Source organism: Myodes glareolus, chromosome 1 (genome assembly GCF_982192425.1).
Source record: "Myodes glareolus chromosome 1, mMyoGla1.1, whole genome shotgun sequence".
NCBI classification, from domain to species: domain Eukaryota; kingdom Metazoa; phylum Chordata; class Mammalia; order Rodentia; family Cricetidae; genus Myodes; species Myodes glareolus.
The window spans coordinates 131,038,256-131,052,256 of NC_142026.1; the positions used below are offsets into that span (position 1 = coordinate 131,038,256).

Sequence of the window (14,001 nt, forward strand, 5' to 3'; positions counted from 1 at the left end):
CTCAAAAATGAGAAGAATAGGAATCTCGTTTTTACAGCTAGCCAGAGCATACATGCTGTAACAGTTGATCCTCATCACCTGTTTGGGGGCTCCCCAAGTTGTGGGTCTAGCCCGTGTTGTCAGCTGTATGGCTGGCTGGTGCTTTGTCACACCAGCAGAGGATTTGGGTAGCAGAAATCTAGAGCACTCTACCAGGACAGCCTGAAGTAGCTCTAGAATAGTCTTCCTTTGGCAGACAGGTCCCACACACCAGCCACGTGACTCAAAATACCCGCCTCCAAACCTGAGGCTCAAAAGGAAGCAAAAGGTATGCAATGTCCATTCTGGCCTGAGATGATTGTTTCCCAACCTCAGCACAGGCAAAATCCATGGAAGTTCCTGTGCCTCTAACTCCGTGTCTGCCGCTTTGCAGCAACAGTGTCAGAGCTGAGAGCCGTGAACATCGGAGCACTGGCAGTTCCAGTCAGTGCATGCCTGTGAGCCTCAGTTTCTCTACTTCACTCCTCCTGGGGTGTTCCAGTAACAGCAGGTCCTCACCTTCCTACCTGCATATCGCCTAACTCTGCCAGGGTTTCCCTTTCTTACCCAAGGAAGGTAGGGGAGCTTCCTGCCGGCTTTGAGCGTAGTTTAAGTGTAGCGCACCGGATGCCTGTACCGGACGACGCTCTTCTGGGTTTGAAGTCGGCAGATGGTAGTATGAACATTATTCCCATGTCTGTAAAGCTTACAGGTGATGTGGCGGAAGTGTTGAATATCAGGATTTTAATCATTTATTTTTTCCGGTTTCAAATGAAATCAATACCTCACTATAAAATGTCAGCACTTTTTACTCATTGTTTGGATTTGAAGAATGAGCCGGTCATCAGTTTGGCTTAGGGATCATTCAGTTGTTTGTCCGCTCAACAGATAGTTTAGTGGCCCGGCTTTTCAGGTACTGGAGAAACACGAAGGCTGACAATGACAGACATCAGGGAGGCATGGAAACTCTGGGCACTGCTGTGTGGATCACAAAGAGGGTCCTGTTGCAAAGCTTCACCGGAAAGGATACTCCACTGACCTTTGAAAACTGTAGGGATGGGATTGCACAGAGGGCTGTCTGTAAGAGAGGGGATGGTGAGGACTACACAGGCCTCGTGGAGCCACACGTTTCTATAGCAGAAGACAAGAATCTGCAGATTAGAGAAGGGGATTGTTGTATACATTGTGATACATCTAAATATTTTTATTGATGGATGTGTGTGGGTGTGTGTGTGTGCGCGCGCGCGCGTGTATGCACATGCACGCATGTAAAGCTCAGATCACAGGTTTATAGAGTCGTTTCTTTTCTTCGATTCTGGAGTCAGGCTCCTCTTTTAAAAAGCAAGCAGAATATCTTTAAGACACATTGCTTATTAACCCTGAATACGGAAGATGTCCAAAAGGCAAAAATAATGATGGCGTTTCACATGTATGAATCCCAGGAGATTTGGCTCTCCTTCTACAAATCTTGAAATAAACGTTTTCTGGGACATTAACTGGAAGACAGCTTGCCAGCACCAAACTGGCAGTCCATGGTAGAAACTCAAAACTGCGAACAGATGCAGCCTCCAGATTTTTAAAGCATTGAATCTTTTCAGCCAGCTGCCAAACCATTGATCTCCGTAACTTTTTAAAGTCTGAAGTACACATTTAAGTCTAACTTTACTGTTCAGCTCACACAAAACGTTCCTGTGTGTTATATCCCAAATACACGGCTGATTTCCAAGAGACTTACCTTGGCCAGAATTAAACTGTTATTACTGACTGAAGCCAAATAGATCAAATGTAGTGTTTCAAAAATAGATCTCCAGTGGTCGTCGGAAACTGTAGGCGTGAAGGGAACCTGCGGATGTTCCATGTTCCCTTAAAACCATGTTTGCAGCGTATGTGTGTGGTGGCATTTGTTCAGCATGCATATCTAGTATATGTCATTATGATGTATTTAGCAAACTCTCCAAACTGTCACATTAGTTAAGTGATATATCTCCCGAGATACGGAGCCCAGGTCTCTCCTCAGTTTTCCAGGCGTTCAGCATGGTTGCTCCCCTGAGGAATTCAATAGGCGGGATCTTCCCATCCTCAATCTAGGACACACTGGCCAGTCCGTTCAGAAGCCAAGTCCTATTCATAATGGGAGTCATCATGGGCTCTGTGCTCTGGGTGGTAAAGAGGTGGGGTAGGAGGGTCCAAGGCTCTGTCCACGCAAGCCCCCCACCACCGCACACATGTCCAAGACAGTTCATCCTGCTAGATGTCTCTCCAATAAAGAGACATCTCTATTTTGTGAATCTTTGTAATTTTCAAATGCTTTTGCTAAGTGTCAGACAGAGGCTTTCTCCACCTCGCGCAGACAGAGTCTGCTCTGGGATTCTTCATGTTCTGATATCCTACTTAAACATCGTGCAGAAATGCACAGTTTTGGTTCAGGTGTTGGTACACGCCTTTAATCCCAGCATTTGGGAGACAGAGACAGACGGATCTCTGTGAGTCCGAAGCCAGTCTGGTCTACAGAGCGAGTTCCGGGACAGCTAGGGGCTGAAAAACCTAAAGAAATGCACAGTTTGGGAAATTGTAGGGTAAGATGATGATGGACAAAATCAAACCACTCAAAACACCAATCTGGATCTATTTCTGTTCGCCTGACACAAAACCAGCCTGTAGGGGCACGTTTGTAAACTGAGCTCGCAGGTGCTGGAGTCTCCAGGGCAGGGCCTTCCTTCTGGTTTTGCCTCCCGGCAGTTGCCTCGGGTCACAGGCAGCACCCCTGTGTATCTCTGCAAAAATGGGTGCTAGCAGTCCAGGATGCTGAAAGGAAAGGCAGAGGAAGGAGTCAAATGGTAGCTGTTGGCAAATGCTGTGTCCGGCTGTGTCTCCTTCTGAGAGCATTTCAGGGATTCAGAGATAAGTGAGGTGGGCAGAGAAAGGTGGTACACGGGTAAAGCAGCAGAATAACCGTGCTAGTAAAAGGTACTGACACCTGATGCCAAGAATAGGCAGGGCCGCGAGGGGAGCAGCGCTCTAGGGGCTCAATCTGGCATGAGCAGAGGAGACTTTATAGTCCACAGTGAATGTCAGAGTCACTGCACAGATCTGGGCAGAAAGCAGGCTTGAGATGAGGGGGCGCAGGGGTCTGGAGTCTAGAATTAGACATTGCTGACGTCAGCGCTCCAGGGTGAGTGCGGGACTGAAGAAGGGAAAGGTGCCAAGAGGGCCTTCATGCTCAGAATTGCTCTGGTCCTAGGAAGTGATGGAAACTTCCAGATCAGCTTGCAGCTCACTGCAAATTCAGAACAGGCGAGCAGGGGAGGATTTTGATGCTTGGCCTTCAAGCAGAGGGAAACTTCCTAGAAGGCTGAGCCAATGGATTTATCATCATTTCTGGCAAGATGCCTGAATGAATTCATTGAAGAATTGCTCAGATGGGCGTGGTGGCCTGCGTCTGTAATCCCAGCCCACAGGAGGCAGAGTCGGCAGGGGGTCTTGAGTTCAAAGTCAGCCTGGGATGTACAGTAAGACAATATCCCAAACAGCAATAACCAGTTCAGAGTCGGGGAGATAGCTGAGTCAGTAAAGGTCTTTCTGTGCAAGCCTTGGGGTTTGAGCTCAGAACCCATGTGGGAAAAGGCTAGTGCTATGGCACACACTTGGGAGTCATGCTGGGGAAGCAGAGACAGACAGCTCCCCAGAGCTCACTGACAGCCCAGCTTAGCGATCGGTGAGCCAGGTAGTGTTGGCGGAGACGGCTTGTTTGTTCCCTGCTGCCTAGACCCGAAATAATCACACAGAAACTTTATTATTTGCAATACGGTTTGGGCAGTAGCTTAAGCGTATTGCTAGCTAGCTCTTACATCTTAAATTAACCCATTTCTATTTTATATTTTACCCCGAGGCTCGTGATTTACGGGCACAGTTCCGGGCAGGAGTCTGTCTCCTCCAGTGGCTCCATGGCGGCTCCCTGACTCTGCCTACTCTCTCCTCAACCTGCTTGGAATTCCCACCTTACTCTATTCTGCCCAGCAATAGGCCCAAAGTAGCTTCTTTATTAACCAATGGTAATAAAACATATTCCCAGCATACAGAGGGGAATCCCACATCAAGGTAGGAAAGCCTGTCTCAAAACACAGGTGGGTGGCACCAAGGAGTAACAACCAAGGTGTACTTCTGACCTCCAACCACACCACACACATGAACAGGCACATATACCAATAAATCAATAGTAATAAATTAATAAATGATCACTTTGTTGAGTATTTAAATGGTCCCGATAAACCATTACTGGGTTATTAGGAATAAATTCCCTACAGAAAAATGGTTCTATTTTTAAAAGCTGTTTCGTTGATGAAGGGGAAAGATGTTCGGATGCTGTCAGTAGGGGACTGAGAAAGTTGTTTAGTTTGTGACAGTGGCCTGGACGGCAGTGGTGCAGCAGGCTGGCTCACTCCACCTACCCAATAATGAACCAGAGGGCACGTCCAGCAGCCCCTCAGTTCTGGATCTCAACAAATACCTGGCCTGGCCCTTGCCTTAGAGTGTGCAGTAGTTGGAAGCCATGGCCTTCCTGGGTCAGAAGAAGGAAGCCAAGCCCAAGCCAGATGACCACAGGCCTTTTGCCCAGAGGCCTTGAGGTAGTCCAAAGACAGGCACCATCCCTTCCTCCTCGTGCCCTCAGGAAATTCTGAAGGCCCCTTGAAAGGCTCGGAGAACTGACTTCATATCTGTCCTGTGGGACCTGTTTATTATTTATTTGAGTGAGGAAGTAGGTATCAGGCCATAAATTAAACCAAGAGCAATGTGTAATGAGAGAACCAATAATGTCAGGTGAGCTCTGTGCCCCTGTGACAAGCTCAGTCACTTCCAATGTGGAATAAACACTGCCCAGCAGCCCCCCCCCCCCCCCCCCCCCCCCGAGGAAGGGCCTGAGGCTCTGGCTGAAGTTCAGAGACCTGCACCTCTCCTCCTCTAGCCCCTGGGGTCTGATTTGCATATCTCCTCTACTGGCCTCCGGATAACCCAGCCTGTGAACCAGTGAATCAGATCAAAATGAGCTGAGTTTTGTAACTTTTGAGAGTAGGCGGGGTTAGTAAGGATGAGCATCTATTTAAGATTTTTAAGTTGTTTATTATAAACATAAAAGTCCTTCCATAGGACTTTGGGTGTAAGCCAAAGGCACATGTCACTAAGCTAAGATAAACGATGGCAAGGTTCCTGCCATTGGCTAATACCTCCATGCCCAGGACCTGTGATCACGTTTGCTCTTGTCTCTTCGAATGGGGGTTAGGGGAGCTACGAGAGCTATGGGAACTTGGTTCCCAACCTATTCCCAGGCACCTGTTGTCCCCGTGAGACAGACTGTGCTCACTGTCAGCATGTGCACTGTCCTGCTTACCCACAATGGGGTTGCCATGGGGACCCCCCCACACACACACCCCTGTGTGAAGGTGTAGCTGTTCCTCTCATCTGTCTTCAGCTCTACATCAGTAAGGAGCTCTCCGTGATTGTGTTTCTAGCTGGGGATCAGTAACAAAAGATAAATGCCCTGAAGCCATCTTCCCTTCTGGGGGGTTGGCTTCCTGTGGAATTGAATGCCCCCTGTAATCACAGCCCAAGTAGGGCAGAGAGAAAACGGGTTATCCAACAGACTGTAAGCGTAAGATAAGCAAGAAAGAACTTTTAGTATAAGCATACCCCATGCAGTATTAACCATAAATTTCTAGTTGGTGAATTTGACGACAGTCCCTAGTATATAGCGACTGGACTAGGTCTGGACTTGAGCATTTGCTACAGTTTTCTTAAGAGAAATCATCTGCCAGCCTTGTCCCTGGCATGTGGTACGGCTGATATGAACCAAGCCCCATCCAGAACCCCTCCCAGACTGACGCGCACACCGCTTAGGTCCTCTTTGTCTGTACTCAGGAACACATGCCGAGTCTGTGAATGGCTGCTGCAGACCCCTTTCAGAGCTGTGTAAAACAGATGTGCAGTTTAGACTTTATTATTGTGACCGAACCTAACAAATGACACTAGAGCTCTCCCGGCTGGTGGATAACTCACAGGGCCCAGTCACCGTGAGGTTGGACATGTGTGGCTTAGAATTCAGAAGTTGGAAACAAGAAATGTTTTACTTGAAATGTGGTTGGGATGTGTTATTGGCAAGAGGAAAAAAAAAAAAAGAAAATACTTCTGGCGCCAAAAGGGGCCTTTGTAAAGAGAGGTGACTGGTCAAGACTGTCTGGCTACTGGGAAAACGGCTTGAAATGTGTGCGCTGGTAGCGGTGGGGCCATAACAGCGGTGTAGCAAAGTAAAGGCAAAATGAATTCCACCTCAGCGCCATTTAAGTAGTGGAAGCTTGTTGAAAATACAAAGAGCTAGCCCATGAAGGTGAGCAGTGGGCGTGTCTCTACAGTTAACAGTCACTACTGAATTTTATGTTGTTCACTAATTGTGAAAATTGCCTATGCAGATTAAGAAATGCCAGAGATGCTAGAAGCCGTCAGCACCGTTGGAATAAACCCCAACTAGAGAATATGCCATGATTCACAGGGATAATTTACAAATTATTACTTTGACATATGGGTGAGGATTTGATTTTCTTTTTTTTTTTCAAAAGAAACTCTTAACATATGGCCAACGCTAAATTCTATCTCAGCCTTCGTGTCTCTCCTTTGTATAAGAAGCAAGCCAGTAGGCAGTGTTTATTTGAGTCCTTGGTTCCACTCAAGCGCCTACAGTCAACAGCTGTGATCCTTAAAGAGCTGGCTGCATTAAGTGTAATTAATACAGACCTAACAGTGGCGGGTGAGTGCTGGCCCTTCTGTTGCTGTGACTCTGGCTACGTCTGCAGCTAATGAGGGGCCACTTCTTCCCTCTGTAGCCTCCCCAGGCACCAGCTCCAGGAGTCCCTGCTGGGTGTCTGTGGAAGTCCAGCTACCACACAGATTGCAGGGCACGTTCCTCAAAGCACTCTGGGAAGAATTCCAAAGAATCCGTAAACGGGGATAAATCTAGCTTGTCACAGTTCCAAAGAGAGAAAGAGCCAAAAGTTTTGACACCATTTTGGGGCGGGGTGGGGAGGGGGAGGGAGCAGCTAGATACCCTTGAGCTGACTTCCTCAGTTAAGCGTCTCTGGTAGCTCCGACCAGCAGTGGTTCTGGATGTAAAGAAGCCCTTTGTTGGGTAAGGTTCATGCTGTATCCTGGCAGAAGTTTCCTCCCACTTGACCTGCAATTGGAAGACCCATCTGTGGCTTATCACCCCGAGAGTCCCTTGGGGGATGAACAACTCCTTGTTGAAATGTCATAGAAAAGCTTAGCCCCGCCTGCTACCCACAATATAAACCAGGGAGATGAGGAACCCAGACATGTATTCCTGGGACAGGGTCAGTGATGGCCGCCTACCGAGTGGAGAAGGGCCATGGCCCAGCACCTACCGCAGTCTGCATCCTGCTCACACCAGACAGTTTGGATCTTTCCTCCTCCTGACAGCTCTAATAGCCAGTTTAAATAAAGGCTCACAAATCCCTTACTTATTTAAGAAAAAGGGTAGATGGTTGAAAGGAACATCAGAAAAACAGGAAATGTTTTCTTTGAAATTAATAGAGCGGACTCAGGGCTTGAGTGGTTCAGTTCCATGCGACTGGAGGGAGAAGAAATCGTTTCTTTTGAAGACAGAAATTTCTTTCGTAAACTTGTAAACCTGCTGTATCTTAAAACAACCTTCTGGCCCTGAAAAACTCTTGACAAAGGGAATGCAACCAAGTTGTTCCAAGTCCCGCTAGAATTTTCTTTTGTTTTCTGTCCTGTCTCCAAGCCAAGGCACTTAAGCCAAGAACGCCCTGCCCTGCCCTGAATTGTAATCCAGCTTCACCTGCCCCGTAGCCCTCTGCCATGGCAGCGCTGAGCAAGGTGACACTCTTCCACTGAGTCGCAAGTGCTTATCCGTCAAGTTCAGGTAACAGATGATGTGTGTGTGGCTGTTTCTCAGTGTGCATGTAATTCCTCTGGCCTCATTGATGTTGATTCTCATTTGTGGGGTGGATCAAACTTCCTGACTCTACAAATTGTGACTTTAGCAAGGGATTCATCCCCAGGAAGACTTTCTGACCTACCTGAGTCTGATGCTGAGTGTTGACCAGGATCCAGACCCACACCAAAGAAAAGATATTTAGACCCATTTGAAAAATCGTCCCGAGTTCACAAGAAATGAAGTCTTTCTGTGAATCTCTGGGGTTTCGTGAATGTAGGCGGGTGTGGCTATGCGTGTGTGTTTCCAGATGTCGAAGCCAGATGTCAGTTAGGTCAATCATGCCATCAGCCTTTTGGGTTTTGTGAGACACACTGCTCTCTTTGCCCGGAGCTCTCCAAGTAGACCGGGCCAACGGGCCAGGTAGCACCAGAGAGCTAATGCTCTCACCTCCCCAGTGCTGACATCACAGGCATTTCCCACCATGTCCAGCTTCTCTGACGTGGGTTTGTGATTTTTCTGATGTGCTCAGAATCCAGTAGATTGTATAATATCAGACCACAGACTTCCCAAACTCTACCTCGAAGGCTGTGGAGCAAGAGGATACAGGCTATCCTTAGGGCCTGTGCATGCCCACCTCCGACCCAATCGCACACATCTAACACCTTGAACTCTCCCACTTTTAAAACCAGGATCTAACTGCAAAGTAATGCTTGGGTATCATGCATCACTGCCTGTGACATTTATGGCTAAAGCTATCGTAAGTTGCCTCATGGCATAGAATTGTATGTAACGTTGCTTTAAGGCACCAGTGGGGACCATCTGGACGGCAGGGCAGGCGGCTGGTAGTATACTGCTTAGCTGGGGTCAGCCTTGCTGATTGCCATCATCTGTGCTTGCCCGTCTGTTTCCCTGCGAGGACTATGTGGTAATAGCCTGATATTTCTCCAAGATATGCCCCTCCCACAAGTCTGAAGTCTTCAGAGATATGTTTAGGGCCCTGGACAGCTGGATGGAATGCAGGTGTTATGCCCGAGGAGCTACCAGAGGCGTATTCTAGAAAGTTCTCTGCTCCAGCTCACGAGGGGAATCTTGGTCGTGCACAGACGCAGCACATGTCCGCTCCCACAGACACTGCACAGAGGGTCACTTCCTTCTCCTCAATCCCAGCCGAGGCTTCAGAGGAATTTAATTCTGGAAATTGCTCATTTTTAAAACGACAAAAACAGTCATTTTCCCTTCTAGTGTGTGCTTTTGGGTTTTCTGGGGACGAACGTTCCTGAGCCTGAGCCGTGTTGTAGAAGGAGGAGATCTATTAGCGGTTCCTTCATTTGAACTGGGTCTGGAATTCTTTGTGAGCCTTTTAAAGTAAGGCACCATGCCTGCCCCCAAACTGTTACTCTATTTTACAGTTTTAATTTTATTTGCAGTTACTTTGTGTATGTGACATATACATGTATGAATGAATGTGGCTGCACACGTGCCATATCACGTGGAGGATCGGAAGATAATTTGCAGGCAGGCAGGAGCTGTTTCTCTCCTCCCACCATCTGGGGTCCTAAGTACTGAACTTAGATTGTCAGGATTGTTGACAGGTGCCTGGACCGGCCCATCACTCTTTTTAAGCAAAGCAATCTCGTGTCAGATTTCACTGGCGTCAGGGTTAACTAATAGACCACCAACTCTGTAGCTGTGTGGGGCATCATAGATGCAGTTGCCTTTGGGGACCCCCCCCGCCTGCCATGTGTTTGTAAATAGCTATGATCTTGATTGTTGGATTTGCTAGCTCTGTACTGAGCCTATTTATGATGTGGACCCCAGATCCTGTCAGGAACTGAATGAACACGAAGCTCAGATCCTCCGTCCAGCCAGGCAGGGGAGTATTTACTAGCCAGCTTCTGTAAACACAGCAGCAGATGCTTCTTAAATTTCACTCACCTGCCTTCCTATTAGTACTTTAAGAACAACCTGTTCCCACTTTCAAATGCTCCTGGGCAAGGAGAGAAAGCACATGCGTGCAGAAAAGAGACCTGGTACAGAAACAAGCCTATGGGAGGTGCAGCCTGGTTGGAGGCTAGCCTACCCCGCCTGGGTACCTGGAGATGGAGGTTCCACAGAGCTTGTGGGTGGCCTTTTCAGTCTTGAGTCTTTCCAGGATCACTTTTCTGCTGGGCCTTCAAGGAAAGTGAGTGGCATGTCATTTCCTAGACTGCGTCAGATTGATTCACTGTCACTAATTCGGTTTGCAAATCGGTTTCTGCAGCCATTAAAAAGCAATAGCATGCGTACACGTGAATGGCCATGTTGACTCCACAGCTAAGCCGTGACGACAGCTGAGAAACCAGATTGAGTTTGAGTTTGCTGCTTGAAGACTGGATATATAGGAAACTCTGAAGCCTGGAAGGACTGTTCATTTTTCAAAAGGCTCCTTTTTCAGAGAGAGACAGAGACAGAGACAGAGACAGAGACAGAGACAGAGACAGAGACAGAGGCAGGAACCTGGAGCTGAGGCCTGTAGCATTAGCCTCTAAGAAAGGTGTTATAGCAGAAGCAGCTGCTCAATGACGTGGTGGCTGCCTGAGTTCTCCCATGGTAGGGAAAGGAGGGAATGTGCATCCTAGACAGAGGCCATGCAAAGCCTCAGCGTTGAAATCCACTCCATGTGTCTCCTTGCTGGCCTCTTGTCCTCAGGGCTGCTTGGGAACATGGCTGGCAAAAGGAAGAATGGCCCTCTCAGAGTCTGTTCATCCCCCCCACCTTGGCACTTACAGCAGCTGAGGAGTCCACCCAAGGACTTGCCTGAGTGTGTCCACAGTGTGTGTTCCCAGCCACCTCTCTGTGGATAATCTGACTGAGGGACTCTATGAGGCCCTGAATGCTGACCCAACTCCTTCCCAGCGGCACATGTTATTACAGTATTTATGGAAATAACTCAATCCATTATAGTCCAGGAAGCCTATGTAGTCAAATTGTTCATCCTTGATGGCTTAACTTTTCAGGATTTGTGATATTTGAATGTTTTTTCTTTAAATTAAATGAGTAATGGGTATTGAGGGACCAAGAATTCAAGAGACACATAGTCTCTCAATGTTTGTGTGTCCAGGGGAAGAGGAAGTTGGGTTCTTCAGTTTTCTTTGGATTAAACTGATTCCCAAGGTCTAGACTGATCTGACTCCTGTTCTTACTGTAGATTTAAGTGGCTGCTTTGGGCTTAGTAGCTACTCTTGAGTCACTGTATATGCAGTATACATGTGGACATCAGGCAGGCGTGTGACCTCAGCTGAACAGAGGAGCCCTGGGTATTCCCTGTCATAGAATAAACTTCCTCCCTAGGCTATGGATGCCTTTGTTATTTTAATTATCCCCATACTTGGTATTTGAAGAGGCGCCGCTCCGTGTTGTTCCAGCCTAATGAGACGAAAAGCGATGCATTCTAAGTAGGGTTTAAGCTATCGAACCATGAAACAGAGCAAATTTTTAGACTACATCTGCAGTGGCTGATAATCACAGCCCTGTGCCAGCCATCGTGAGCCCATATGGGCTGACCAAATGGATCAAGCTGGCCAGGGCAGATGGGGGCCTGGCATCCGTGAATAACTTTGGCGCTTTCCTTCCCACATGGCAGGACGGTCTGGCTGAGGCTTAGTTTAGTTTGAGCATCTTTTGGGAAGTGGCACATGTGTGCCAAGTGTGCCTCCATCACCTCCTTATGAGGCCCTCTGGATGTTAATCCAGGATCTTCAATGGAGCACACTGCTGTGCTGCTGACTTTCTGTCCTCGGCTTCTTAATCTCACGCCTTCATCTTTGATGCAAAGCAGAAGTTAAAGGCGGTGTGGGTTTTCTAGTCTGAACCTTTGCTGGCTACCGGCAGCTCTGATGCGAGATGTTCTGGGAGGAGATGGGTTCCAGAGATCAAAGGTTCTCTGTGGACTTCATGCCCTCCTACTGTTCTCCCTGCCCTCTCTCTTCATGGCTGTCACTCTTAGGTTACATGGCCTGCAGATAGGGCCATCGGTTAAGATGGAAAACCCAACCAAACCACAGGATCTTCTCCATGATAAGTGGGAGAAACACTTCTGTTTCTCCATGCTCTTGGTCCCCTGGAGTCGTATCCTTAAGGTGAAGGCATCTTTGCCTGGTTCTTCTTTTGTCTTCTGCCCAGTATCCTGACCTAGGGACCTGGCTGCTGTCCCTACAGCTAGATTGTGTATTAAGAGAGGCTGTGGTGGGTATAGAAGCAGCTGACCCTCCTTGCTCCTCAGCACCTATGAGTCATGGCGTCTGGCGGCTGTACCACTTTCATGTGGCTTCAGGAGAATGGACCGATAGGAAAGGTTAAGAATTAAGGGGCCAGACATGCTTAGCCCGAGAATGAGCCCCTGACACTGCCTGGGTTCGTCCTCTTGACTCAGTTGTTCAACCTCAGCCCACCTGTTTGCTCCTCTGACCGGAGTGGTTCGTGAGTGCATCTCCCTACCTGCAAGGCTGTTCAGGTAGGCACTGCAGGCACCTTGGCACCCATTTTCTCTCTAGCTACATCTGGGTATGAAGCACAGTGCTCTCCTCTAGCCTTTCCAGCAGGACGACAGCAGATGTGCTGGAGGCTCAAGCTAGGGAAAGTGCTTCTAAAACGTCACGTCATCCAGGTTCACTGGTGCCTTTGAACCCCTTGTCCCTGTGATCCCTAGTTCTGGTCCTGGTTCTTTACGATGAAATTATGGAGACATCTTGGTGAGTCACGAGCTACTCTGGTAATAGGAAGAGTAATCTCTGGCTTTGTGAGAACTCATTTCCTCACAGAATTCCATCATGAGCCAAGCTATTCATGTAATTTGGAATGCACTTAGCGATGGGTTGTATCCCTACAGCTTTCGGAAACAGTCAGATTTCCTGGTCGGTCTGATTTTTTTTGTTGTTATAATTGTTTTTTGTTTTGTATTTGTTTTTGCTGTTTTATCGAGACAGAGCCTCACTTGTAGGCCATACTCAACTCAGACTCTCAGTCCCCCTACTTCAGCCTTCTAGGTGCTGGGACTACAGATGGGCACCACCACACCGGAGGTGGGGGGGTCCCCCTTTTGTGACCATGCTGTAGGCATAGCAGCCTCTGCTGGATTCGATACCTACAGTGCCGTGCCGCAGAAATTCCGTGTGACAGTTCATGGCATACCCAAATGGCACACACAGTAGAGGGCTTCGAGGCCATGCAATTAAAGCATCAACACTTGGAGTTCTGGTTTAGCCTTTCTCTGTGGGATGCTGGGCAAGGCGTGTCTTGGCACCTGTTATGTCCTTCCGGGTATCCTTCGTAAAGCACGTACTCTATCAGAGCTTACACTGTTCACAGAGGTATGCAGTGCTAAGAAATGGGTGCTAAGTAAGGGACCTGCCAGTATTCAGTGCTAAGAAGAGAGAACTGGCCTGGGAAGAAAAAGGCCTGGTTGTTGCCGCAATCTAGGGCTCACTTTATCTAATGCTGAGCCAATCTCCAGAGCAATCCCGTCTTGGCTGCCTGTAGGGGAAGCTGGGTTCCCTGTTGTAAGAGCCAGCAAGCTCATACATGGGAGCTGGCTTCAAAAAGCAAGCACCATGCCATAAAAGCTGTTGGCCCGCTATCTCCACATCTCCCTCCCGTTACTCCTTGCATTTTATTTAATTTTTATTTTATTTGATTTTTTCACAAGGTTATAGCAAAAGAGACAAATGAATGGGAGGTTTCCAGAATTTTCCCTCATACGGCTGAACCATGCTGTCATGTGGAGTTTTGATTCACTTCAGAAGCTAACATATATGCTGAGGTTCCTCTGAAGTAAGCTGATTTCCAAGACAAAGCAAAGCCAGCACCCATGTGTAGAATCGTAAGCCTCTTCATTGGCTAGATTGACATAGTCAGACCTGGCTGTACTCTGTAGAGATCTGAGAAGACAGGAATGTGTGGACACATTAAAAGTTAGCCTTGGATAGCACCACCTCAGGTATTATTGACCAAAATACTTTTAGTGTCTGTGTGTAAGCAATTAG

At 47.9% G+C, this 14,001-nt stretch overlaps 1 protein-coding gene across 2 annotated transcripts in view; it reads left to right on the forward strand.

Annotated features, from left to right (window-relative positions):
- Scaf8 (SR-related CTD associated factor 8) overlaps window positions 1-14,001 on the forward strand; it is a 170,843-nt gene that overhangs the window by 121,131 nt on the left and 35,711 nt on the right. The window lies entirely within an intron of this gene.